The sequence below is a fragment of the Ammodytes marinus genome, assembly GCF_949987685.1.
Source record: "Ammodytes marinus genome assembly, chromosome: 19".
Taxonomy (NCBI): domain Eukaryota; kingdom Metazoa; phylum Chordata; class Actinopteri; order Uranoscopiformes; family Ammodytidae; genus Ammodytes; species Ammodytes marinus.
In genome coordinates this window covers 17064275-17076747 of record NC_137223.1, presented here as the reverse complement: position 1 = coordinate 17076747, position 12473 = coordinate 17064275, and positions in this window count along the sequence as shown.

The following is a 12473-nucleotide window of genomic DNA, read 5'->3' as shown; positions in this document are numbered from 1 at the left end:
CCCCTCCTCATCCACCAATGCATGGGGGTCCTCCATTGAGGTGACGTCAGAGTCTGTGGCAGGCATCACCAATGGCTTTGGCCGACCCAGTTAATTTGATACCTAAGAGAAAATGATATGATAATAATAATAATGTCAATTATATAGTATTACAGTGTGGTGTTAGTACAACATCAGTATCAGGGCTAATGATCCAAACAAGTGATGTAATCAGACACAATTGAAACAGAATACAAAAATTAAAGCTAAAATACAGGCCCCACAATGCTTAATTTTTTTTATAAAAGCAATTACGGGTCATCCAAGCGGAAACAATAGTGTCACAAAAGGGGGAAAAAGTCATGAAAGAGGCATTGAGAAATGTAAACAATAAGAAGTCAATACATCAAAAAGTGTACAGCAAATGAACAACAAATATATAAAAAATTAAATTAACTAAAACAGTAGTATTATTTACTGAAACACTATTTGAAGAGCCAAATACTGATTGTTCAGCTAGATATAACATCAGTGGTGTTGAAACATTAAAAATGTGCTCCAAGGAACTTTCAGTTTTGTTCATTCTTGCACCCCTTTGGACAAAAGCAGTAGTGTTTTACTACCCCCAGCTGTTGTTCCAGGGTGAGCGTACCCATGACAAAGGCATTAAGAAAAACTATATCAAAAAAGTGATGGTCTTGTTTGCTGTTACATGTAATTTATTTCTGAGGAAAAATTAGACTGTATCAGAAATATTTGAAAGTTCCTCAAGGTTCTTTAAGTGCTTGCTGTACAAGTAACAGTTCTTGGTAACTTTGGCTGCTGATAAACAGGCTGTCGGCCGCGGCTTCAACAACATCTGTATGAAATAAAAAAGGAACAACTAAAATGTGTAGAGTCAATAACACAGGAGTGTTATTTTATATAAATTATACAAGATTAAAGATCATGAAACCACTGGTCATATGTGACCGGTTGATTATTGTTAGCCACAGAGCACCCAGACCTCATCTTAAGCCATCTGATTGATATACCAAACATATCTCTGTCCAAAAGAAACTCTAATAACATCCTAACTATTGCAGAGTGACTTCAAAACCATCCGCCCCCTGCTAAAAATATTATTAGCTACTAATGGAGAAGTGATCATAAATGTATACACTTGTGCTATACGTTTCCCTTTGATGAACTAGTGGCGACATGTTGTCCTAAACATGTATTTTTAAACTATATCTTACATTAGCCTATTTGTCACTGTGATAATAATACAGGGAAATGTGAAGCTTCAATATTTTCCATGAGTGACACTGACATCACATGAAGAAGTGGTTTGTTTGTTGTGATGACGTCACATATACGACCATTATTTTTGCAAAACAGACTAGAGAAAAAAATGCTTAACATGCTAAAATAACACATTGAACCGAGAGAGAAGTACAAATACTGAGCCACCGCGTAAAAAAAAGTGTCCTATATTGGGTCATAGCAGAAATATCAATAAAAAAAAATGTTTTTACTTTTCACCACTTAAAAATCACGTGGCTAATTAAACTACTAATGCATTTAACAAATGCAGCCTATGGTTGTTGTTTTTTGTTTAATGTAGCCTATAGCCTAATTTATCCTCACAGTCTGATAAAGGTGGACTTTGCCTTCGTGAAGACGGCTGTGAGACCTGCCTGACCAATAGCCTGCCTGATCTCACCCAGCTGAGGACATGGCTGAAATGCTTTCTGGAACGAATAATATACTGAAAACGGACACTTAGTTATTTGTTTCTACCTTTGCAGACCAAATATAAATCAACTCCCTCGACGAGCACCAGCTGTAATTTATAAAATAAAATATAAACGTAACCTGTTTTCCTGCCCTCCGCGGGTCAATTTTATAGTCACACAAAGACACATGCTGTGGGCTATTATAAAAAGGTGTTAATCGACCCAACGCATGCTTTGAATGGGTTTACCAGCACGTTTACAACACAGCCCCACACAACTCTTCTCCGTGTTTATATTTTTCCTTCTAAGATTAAAAGCCACAATAAGAATGTAGCATATGTTGTTTGAAAACAGCTCTTTTTACCTCTCACACCGCGCAGAGCAAGGCCGCCCGCTCCACCACTCACAGTTGGAAAAGTTGCAGGTTTCAACAACGCCTCACCTGGCTTTCAGCATCGGTTGAACGCCTCGTGGCCTACGGATGCGACGTAATAACAACAACGTTCACGTCAAAACCACAACTGTTGCACGTACGTCGTCGTCGCCACGGATGGAGCCTCGTTGAATCCCTCGAACATAAACACAAACTGGCAAATGGAGGCCGAGAGCCACGCCAGTGTGCTTGCATCGACCGACCTGAGCGTGCACGCAGTGGAGTCAACGCGCATGCACAGTCTCACCCCCCTCTTCAATGGCGCGTGATTCCCGGGCCGCCAGCGTGAGGGAAGCGGGAGTCCACTATCCGGGAGGCTTTTTTCTCGCTTGTTCCCACCTCGAGCTCAGTCCACGCGCCGGTAAGAGCAACTCTGAGCAAGTTTGCTCGAAAATGTTTTGAACGTGTGACTCCTGAGCTGAGAGCACACTGTCGAGACTTTCTCTTCCTCACTTTGTATTTCCTTCACTTCTGCTACCCTTTCGGCCACATATCCATTCTCACCCTCTCTGAATCACACTATCCTCGCTGTCCCGCGCTGCCCCCTCTCTCCCTCACACATTATACACACACACACATCCGTGCTCTCGTGCTGTGACGTCACTCACTCGCCATGGCGGTAGAGCTCCAGTCATGGGCTCCAGTAGCCAATGCGCAGGCTCCATCCGGAGGAATTTGCCGGGCAGTTGTTTCTTCATGGTGTCAGTGCCCTGAGAATTTGAACTAAACAAAACCACGATACAAAAAAATAATTTAAAAAAGTTATTTTGTTGCATGAGATATTCGGTTCTGTGTCCTTGTTGGTATGCCCACGCAACAATGTATCCAAATGACCTCCAAATCAATAACTCACGGTTTACCTTCTCTTCTAACAATGTTGACTGGTTTTGTTTCTCTTGTAAAATGGCGTCGAGAAGTTGAAGAGCTCAAAGGGAACATTTCCTTAAATAAACTCAATGTTATAATTAAATTACTTGTCAATAGCCTTAATTAATTAATTGTAGTAGCCTTCCTTGAGATATGCTTTTACTTCGCCATGTAGGGTCTTCACACAATTATTTGCACGGGTAATTGTAGCTCGGCGATCGTTGGTCCCAGGCTTTTCATTGGGCTGCAGTCAATAGCCAGCTAAACTAGGCTACTTTAATTTTTTGAAACCCAAAGTATTTCACAAGAAAAGAAAAACAGGTTCCGTGGGTCCTGTTGGGCTAAGAGAGGTGCATAGCCTATCATCTCTAGGGCATATAGGCTACAGCCTACATGGGATTTGAGAAATAAATATGAATAGCCTATAACCTCCACTGAATGCTTGCTGTAGCCTAGCATATGAATTAGGCTATCAACCCAGAGCAACCTTTGGCAAAGCTTGAAATGAAAAGAGGAAGGGCTGTTGGACTCATAGGCCCACAGCCTAAATAAATATCATAGGGTGTTATAACCATGGACCTATAAAAAAGGTTATAACCGAGAATATGACTGCTGGGGACACAACAACAAGGCTAATTCAATTAACCAACTAAATGTGGACACCTGAAGAATTTGTATTAGGCTAATTAATTCCTAAACGTGATCATTTTTTTTATGCCTAAATAACAACCCAGAGGTAGGACGACGGCTTCCATTTCCACCGCGGTGGTTAGGGGAGGGGGCTGGGCTACAGCCCAATGCTCCATGCAAAAATAGACAAGCCTTGAAAAAAAACAGTAAATAAATCTAGCGAAAAGTGCATCACGAGTGTAATGTATGCCTACATACGTGGGTTTAACTCCCAAAAAAATAATTTCTAGTTGAGTAAGTGATATGTCAGAGAAGTCGTTTCGTTTGTTTCTGAATGGGGCGATGAAAATAAAACAGACACAACAAACAAAACGACTTCCTTTCAAAGATTTGTCTCCGACGTACGTTTGCCAGCCAGCTTATGTAGCAGGACCAGAAGGACTGAACTGTTATGATAACAGCCGGATAAATATATTTGTAAACCAGCAGGGCGGAGTCTAACCAAGACTAGGAAGTGGGAAAGAAGCCCACATTAACCTACTCATCTTGATTCTTGTGTGCTCCACGTGGGGGTCTCGTGGTGATACGCTGCAGGCTGTTCCTGCTCGAAAGCTCCCCATGCTCACTTCATCGTAAAAAAAGAGAGAGGAAAAATAGGCGAGGGATGTAGGCTACCTTGACCGACGTGTGTGTGTGTGTGTGTGTGTGTGTGTGTGTGTGTGTGTGTGTGTGTGTGTGTGTGTGTGTGTGTGTGTGTGTGAGTGAGTGAGTGATATCAATATACTACAGTAGATAATAGGCTACTCTGCACAAAGCAACCCTTGTTAGTGCACATTTGAAAGATTAACAGTTAAAACAAAAAACTAATAAGCATGGACACAGCAACAACAACAGACATATCTAACATAATTTTTGTGAGAAGTCTATTCATCAAAATGCACATCACTTAACTTTCAAAATAATAATTAAACACACACAAACTCAATTTGTGTACTGAAGTTTATAATTTTTAAGGTGCAGATTTTGCAAACACTGTTTGAAAGCCAGAGTAAGAACTAAGCATGTCTCTACTATCTTGCTTACATAACAAACGATAAAGTCTAGTACTTACAGCAACACAAATTGTGATGTCACCAATGGTAAATCAGCAGTGGCAGCACACACAAAGCACAGTGAGTGCACAGACCTTGTATGCCTTTTGTGAGTTCTGACACAACTGTCAGTCTGAGTTTCAAATGATCAAGAGGCATAATATTTAGTCTACCGTCAACATTTTAAATCTAGCGTTAATAAGAGCCTGCTTTGCAATTTAGACTGTGAGTGTGATGTGCAGTTTAAAAGTGATGTATATTTTGTCAGGATTACATTTAAGGTGCAAATTAAGATGTCAAAACATAGGGGGATAATGACCAAGTCCTAACAATGCAACCAGGCTGTCTCCGGTTCATCAGAGACACTCGTACCTCATGGTACTAATGACTACATTTGTTTCTGTGGTCACTGGGGCTGTAAAGTTAATGTTAAAAAGCTTGTGGAAATGTTTGTATACGTTCACTGTCTTTATTTATTGATACAATTTAAAATTCAAAAGGCACATAATTGAATATCAACTGACCATCCCCTATATCTTAATACATCTAACTTAATAAATCACAATTATGCTCTGTATTAATATGTGACTTATGTCTAATAGTATTCAGCTCCCCATAAGGGTTGGGAAGTCAATGAATGATCACTTGCAGTGTTCAGCGAGTCACACGCAGCACACAACTGCACATCTTATCCACAAATGCAAAACAAGTGTATTTTACATTCCAATGAAAAGCGATTGGGTCAGGTTGTCACGGTTTGTGACGACATAGGGAACAGGGGAACTATTGTAACGTAAACACAGGTCATGTTGGTTTTGCACGGTGTCTGTGCAGATGACTGTATACACATGTTCATCCACAAACACAGCTGTCATGTGAGTAAAGTTGCATGGAAAAGTAAGGCAATGTGTGAGTTTGTATTTATCAAAGCAAACCAGAGACTTGTTACGTCTTTAGGGTTTATTTTGGGTTACACTGCACCGAATTAAGGATTGCTTGCCCTCCTCTAGGAACAGAAACATTTTGGTTTTCAGCCTTAAGAATGATAGTCCTTTCTGTGAAAGAAATATTATTCAAAACTTTGTGACAGAAAATTACTATCGATTACAACACAATTTGCACCAAAGATTTATGTTATTTTAAATAATTATCATGTAATGAAGCGCTAAGATTGCAATGCAAAGCTGTAATCTGTTTGCTGATGAAAAGCAAATAACTTGTTTAATGAAAAGGCCTGACAAAACACTTTTTATATGACATGTCATTATGAAAAATATATATTGGCAGGCAAAAAAAGTACAATGTGATTTGTGTTTCATTCGATACATTGTATCACTAAAAACAAGGGCTAAATACATTTTCCAAAAAAAGTCTAGCATACAGAAAAGTTGAATTACTTCTTTATAAAGTTCTTGAGGGAGAACAGGTTATTACCTATCCCTTACACATATGGACTTAATGATGTATGGAGGGCAACCGCTGCAGTCTCTTCTGATGTTCTCAAAAATAGGGACACTCAGCAGGGTGGAGAGAACACCACACAGCAGCTGCTCACCATCCAGGCTGATCTAATGCCAGGTATATTGGGAGATTCACTACTAACTTAACTAACTTACTCTTGTAGGCGTGTCTCATCTTCTGGTAGCGGTAGATGCTGATGAGAACGGTGAAGAGGATGCTTGTAATTTCCCCAAAGACCGCCAGGAACTGGAGCCAGCGACATCACCAATTTCCGTTGGTGGCCAGCCCCAAGAGAAACAACTTGTAGGATTTAACTCGGGATAACTTCGTATGAACTGGATAAAAAATACATTACAGACAAGTCCTATTCAAAAAGTCAAGACTCTTAAGCCCAGGAGGTTGCCAGAGAAACCAGCCGTTGTCGAAAGCAAGCTGGATCAAACAAAATGTGTCTTCTTCTCTGTTCTCGCCACAGACGATGCCGGTAGAGGTGGGACTGTCTAACATGAAGCAAAGTTGTATGTTTTGGTCTCTCACCACTTTGCTGCATGACGAACGAGCAACCCTTGTTATCAAGTTCTCAAAGGTGGCAAGAATCTAGATTGGTGATTGGCTGTATCTCATTATAGAGAAGGGAACACAAGAGGATGCTTGAAACATTGAAGGCTGGGAATCATTAGTTTTACCTCTGAGCTTTTCGGAGCTCCATCTTGAGACTGGCTCAGTGTCAGTGATTTAAAGCAGGGACTCGTCTTTCCACTGGCTGACATCACCTAATGCAGATCCAGCAAGAGCTCATTCATATCCTTCGACACTTGTTCTCTACCTCAGTTTTTGTCATTCCTAGGTTTAATTGGCATGCTATGTTTTGACTTAAAATACACTACTGTGGCATATAAAAAAATTTATGACATATTTCTCAACATCTATTACCACTTTCTTTGCAGTTAACAATAGCAAAGTTATGTTTCTCTGCCCATTAATATAAGGAGTAAAACTTTTCAAGGGGATATGTCTAAGCCTCTGAACCTCTTCAGGAAATGCATAATACAATACAATAGACAAAGAATTCAGATGTTGAGATAGAAATACCATTGTTTGTTTGAAGCAGGCGGAGAGATATACAAGGTTTGACCTTGAGAAACTTAGCAACTGACAATACCCACCTTATTCTCAGTATACCTAACATATGTTTGTGTAATTTACCCGTATTACTGTATTCTGAATGTTAGAATTGTTAAGGGAGGAAATATTTACAGCCGAGGCGAGGGGTAAAACTGTAATAGAGTGCACAGCGTTAGCCTTATCTCTAAATATAACGTACTGGTGGAAACTTCCTGTTCCAGAGTAAGAGAGTCAGTACACAAAGGATGTGAGAGAACTATTGGAAACTGACAGCCTTGCAAATGTGGTCACTTCGGCCAACTAACATTATGAACCGTATCTCTTTCACTTGATGAGTGTAGTTTTAATGTGAATAATTTAAATATTAACATAAACAACGTGTGTCTGGGTTTGTGTGTGCGCGTGTGTGGACAAACCGGGAGATAGACATAATGGAACAGGAGCTATCAGGACCCTGTTGTTTAAACAGTGCCAGTTCATGCTCCAGCTTGTCTCTTTTCCTCTTTTAGTGCGCTGTGTGTGTGTGTGTGTGTGTGTGTGTGTGTGTGTGTGTGTGTGTGTGTTTGTGTAATTAGGGATGCAGTAAATGGGTAAAATTAGTGTTGCGTAATGAGCCTGGACAGCTTAGGAAGTTGCTGTCCTTTTTAACCATCCAATAATCATCAATCAGAGACCCGATCAAATGGCATTTACCTGTGATTTCATTGTCTCATTGAAACAAGTTAAAAACCTACTTCACCGGTGGGAATATGAAGGTGTATTGAACTCTGAGATCCTATGTAGTATAAATATGCAAAAAAAAATTAAATCGGTTCATCCTAGCCTGAGAAAAGGCAGAAAGAGTGTTTATGGTCTCACTGTCTAATCCTACATTTTAATAGTGTGTCTAGTAAAAATGTAGGGTTAGGATTAACAGGACAGCTGGGCCAAGGGAAGACTGAGGAAAGACTGAGGGAAGAAAAACCTCATTCATTATAGTATAATTGCGAATTTATAATGATAGAACGCGTTTAAATGTGCCTGTAACCCAAAGCTAAAAATCAATTCAGTGAAATATAGGCAAATTGGAGTTTTCAGCCTATCACAATCTGTTGCCTTCCTCCTTTTGTTTACACTCTCACCGGACTTAGATAACCACCTTATTACACTGAGAAACGCAGTGGATTTTATTTCAGGTTTCCATAATATTTTAAGGTGAAAGTCTACAGCCACGTTAAATGCTATGTGAAGCTTTTCTGATAGGCACAGCAGCACTTTGAGCCGAATGCTGATGCCAGCATGCCGACATGTTCACAATAACAATGCTAACAGGCTAATGTTAAGCAGGTATAATGCGTAGGCCTACCTTGTTCACCATAACAGTTTAGCCTGTAAGCATGCTAACATCTGCAAATTTGCAAAACCACATGTTAACCCCATGGGGGCACTGGAAATAAAAAGTCAGGGGAACCAAAACAATTCAAAACATTAATTGATTTCAGTTCATTCAATAGTTGTGATAGTCACGTTATTGCCATCCATAATGCCATGTAGCTAGCTTGGCAAATAAAAACAAATCAGACGCTGTAACTCACCCACACAGGTGATGACTCTATTGGAGCTGTCCGGTTGTGCGCAGACTGAGCTTAATTGACAACTTTCTTGCCTTCCTACTATTTTGTAGCAGGTGTAAGTGTACACAATTTGCACTTCTGGCGATTTCATTGAATATTGTTGTTCCATCATTAATTCAACCTGAGCTGAGATCTAATCAGAAAACATGAACACCTGTGTGGGTGTGAGGGCTCGAATTACAGGAATTAAATAATCAACAAATAACGCTGAATGATGGTAGCCTGGTTCTACCAGACCATCGTACTTCATTTAATTTGTACAGAAGGTCTGGAATTGCTCAATTGACAAACGTTCCCTCACTTGAAGGCAGGTGTCTGTTGAAGTTTAAAACTATTGGATCTGCCCAGTGCCACTCTGGATCTGCCAACCAATCTCATAACGTTTGGTCGTGACGTATGTCATGCGCCGGCTTCTGAGCCACTCCTTCTGTTTGCTGATTGGACTGGCAGAAATCTGGCTTGATAGAACCCACTAATAATATACCACACACCCAGACTGACTACTGTTGGGAAAGGAAAATTGAGCGGAAGAATGTAGGCGGGCGGTGCCAGGCTAGAATGATGGCAGGGTGGGAGACAATAAAGGCACTCTCATGAGTACCCCACTGTTACTCCTTTCCCCCATTTTTCTGTAGCTTTACTAAACAGGAATACTAAAACTCCAAACATTGCTATCATGTTAAAGCCACTACGAGTAACATGGCACGTTGGCGTCCCCTTTGGACAAAAGCGGTAGTATTTTTACGACGCCAGCTGTCGTGAAGCTGTTTTCTAGCTTGTGCCGGGCGTGCGAGATTCAAATGATCAGGAAGCAATATAGTGCATGTCCGTGTGTTGAAAGTGTGAGGGCACCGGACTCTTTTCGGCTCCGTGAGAGTGGTTAGTGACACAGCATCAACTAATGCCAGTCAGTGATACACACACCTGATTGCAATGAGTTGATGCAGTGTCACCTCTCACGGAGCTGAAAGATTACGTGTCCTCCTCATATAAGCGAATGAACGAGAGACGGCAGTTAGTTTGGATCACAATGAGGTAATGTGTTTATGTTGTTGTAAATAATGACTATTTCAGATGAATAATGATCATCTGATGATGCTGGTGAGGCAAAGTAAACTTTGTTTTAGTAGGCTACCGCTCATTCATTTAGGAGTCTAGTTCGCTCCCGTGAAATTGTGTATACGTTGCTTGGCAACGCCCTCCCGCCCGCCTATCTCTCCCTTTTAGCTTTTCTTCATTGCATTTTCTTTTTTTCTTTGATGGTTCAGCCCCGTTATCAGTCATTATGACGACAAACAACTGTCTCAAACAAGGCTCCCGCTCCCCTTCCCTCACCTGGAGGGATAGGCTTCTCAAATCGCGTTGTTGCGCCACACTGAAATCTGCGACCAATACGAATATGTGACCATAGAGCATGCACGCGTGAACCGAAAATCGGACTGGGTGTGCGACCAGACCAAACGCAGTAATAAAAACTATATAAAAACGTCTTTCTTTGCACTGATCGTCTCGTTTGCTGTTAAAGGTAATTTATGATTATGTGAGGAAACATGAGGCTGTTTAAAAGATATTTAAATGTTACTCGGAGCTGCTTTAAGGTGATGTTCAAGTGGTGATGGTTAGGATCCTAAGTAACCAAATAATGAAGAAATGCCTTGTTTGGTCAGAAAAGTTATACACATGGCCGTAAAAAAATCGAAGGATAGCTTGAAAAACATGGCCGCCATTGACCAAAACGTTTATGCAGGGGCGGGGCTTATTAACAACTCATTGAGCATAGGTCCTATCATCATAAAACTTGCTGGATATGTGAAGAAGGCATGAGGTAGCATGTCCTCCACAGGTCGTTGAGATTAACCCATAGGGGGCGCCACAAATGTGAAAACCATAATTCAAAAATTCAATGTTTGACAGGCCACGCCCCTTTCCCCCTGACTCAGTTTGTCTCGAAATGTATTACACATGTACAGCTCATAGTGCTCTACAATAAAGCCTCTTGGACCATAGGGGTCAGCCATGTTTTTTTTTCTTCCCTAATTTGCATGACCTGAAATACAGTCAAGTGACATCTACTTGGTGGATTTCCAAACTATCATCACCAAATTGTGTACACAGCCCAAGGGGACCGACATACACATGTGTATAAAGTTTTTGCGAGATAGCTCAAGAAACATGGCCGCAGTTGACCAAAACGTCATCGCGAGGGCGGCCATTTGCTGATGATTTTCCACAACCATCTTCGAAAAGAGTGCGGCGGTAATTCGGCAAGGCGTTTCTAGCTGGGCCGACGGGGGGTGGGGGTGCCGCGGATGCAGGGCTGGCAGTAGGCGCCGGGGGGGCCCGTACTTTTAAAATCTCTGCAGGATTTCCTAGTTAATGTTATTACTGACACTTGTGATGTTTCTTACAATGACAAGTCAAATAGTCTCCTGTTGAAGAGTAATTAAAAGTCGTTATCAAGTTTTGTGTATGGATTATTCAAAGCTGAGACTTCAACTTGGGAATGAAGACCAACTTGCACATGAACTACATCATGTTAACCTGAACTTGAGAAATTGGGTCTTCTGGCTCAGTTTGGACCTGTGCTATGATCTCCTCGACAACCACACTGCATAAAATGTCATCTAAATGTTAATATGCAGGAGGTGCAGCAATCACAATGCATCACTTGCCAATTACTTTGTTGAGCTGCTGTTGAAGTAAGGGTTCCATCACTCAGTGGAAGAATTACATTTAATTACCAGTATGTCAAAATTAAGTGTGTTTGACACTTGTGCTGAACTGGGGGGGGGGGGGGGGGGGGACAAACACAAATATGTTATTCGGTTTTTATTGGAATACAATTTTGGTTGGACCTAAACTTGAAGCTCTTGGCATGGAGCCACAGGACTGCTTTCCCTGGCTTGAATCCCACCCTGAGGCACACTTGCAGGCATACTGACAGCCATCACCGTGTCCATTAATTAATGCCACAGCGCATCCCTCAAAGAAAAGTTACCGGGTTGGATCAGGGGGAAGCGACCCCTTCGCCTGTAGCTTGGCGTGGAAAGCCTACGCCTTTAAAAGACTCACCATGTTGCCATCACATGCTCCAGCACAGAAGTGGAATGATGAAAATGTTTTTTGTTGTGTCCTTATGTAGCCTAAAACCCGTTTGTTTCCCACATAGTATCATCTTAAACGAGACTGGAGATACTTTTTTTGCGTGGTGGGATTTGTTCACTTTGTGTGGCTGGGGCGGCCCACTCCGCTTGACAGCGCTGCAGTCACTCATGTTGTGCTGCTGCTAGTTGTTGTTCAGTAGCAACACACACCGACTGGTGCGCGAACTGAAAGCTGCGTGCGCTGTTAATGCCAAGTGACGGATAAGCGACGTGTGTGCGTGGGGCTACTGGCTGTGTCTCCGTCCGGCATCTACACACTCACAGGTTTGCAGCCGTGTTCAGCGTCGGAAGAGCGGATGGGATAGGGAGAGAAAAACACCCCGAGTAGTACTGGACAGCCTGGCTCGTCGCGGAAAGGAGCGTTTCATTCTTGCGAGAAGAGAGTGGTTTGC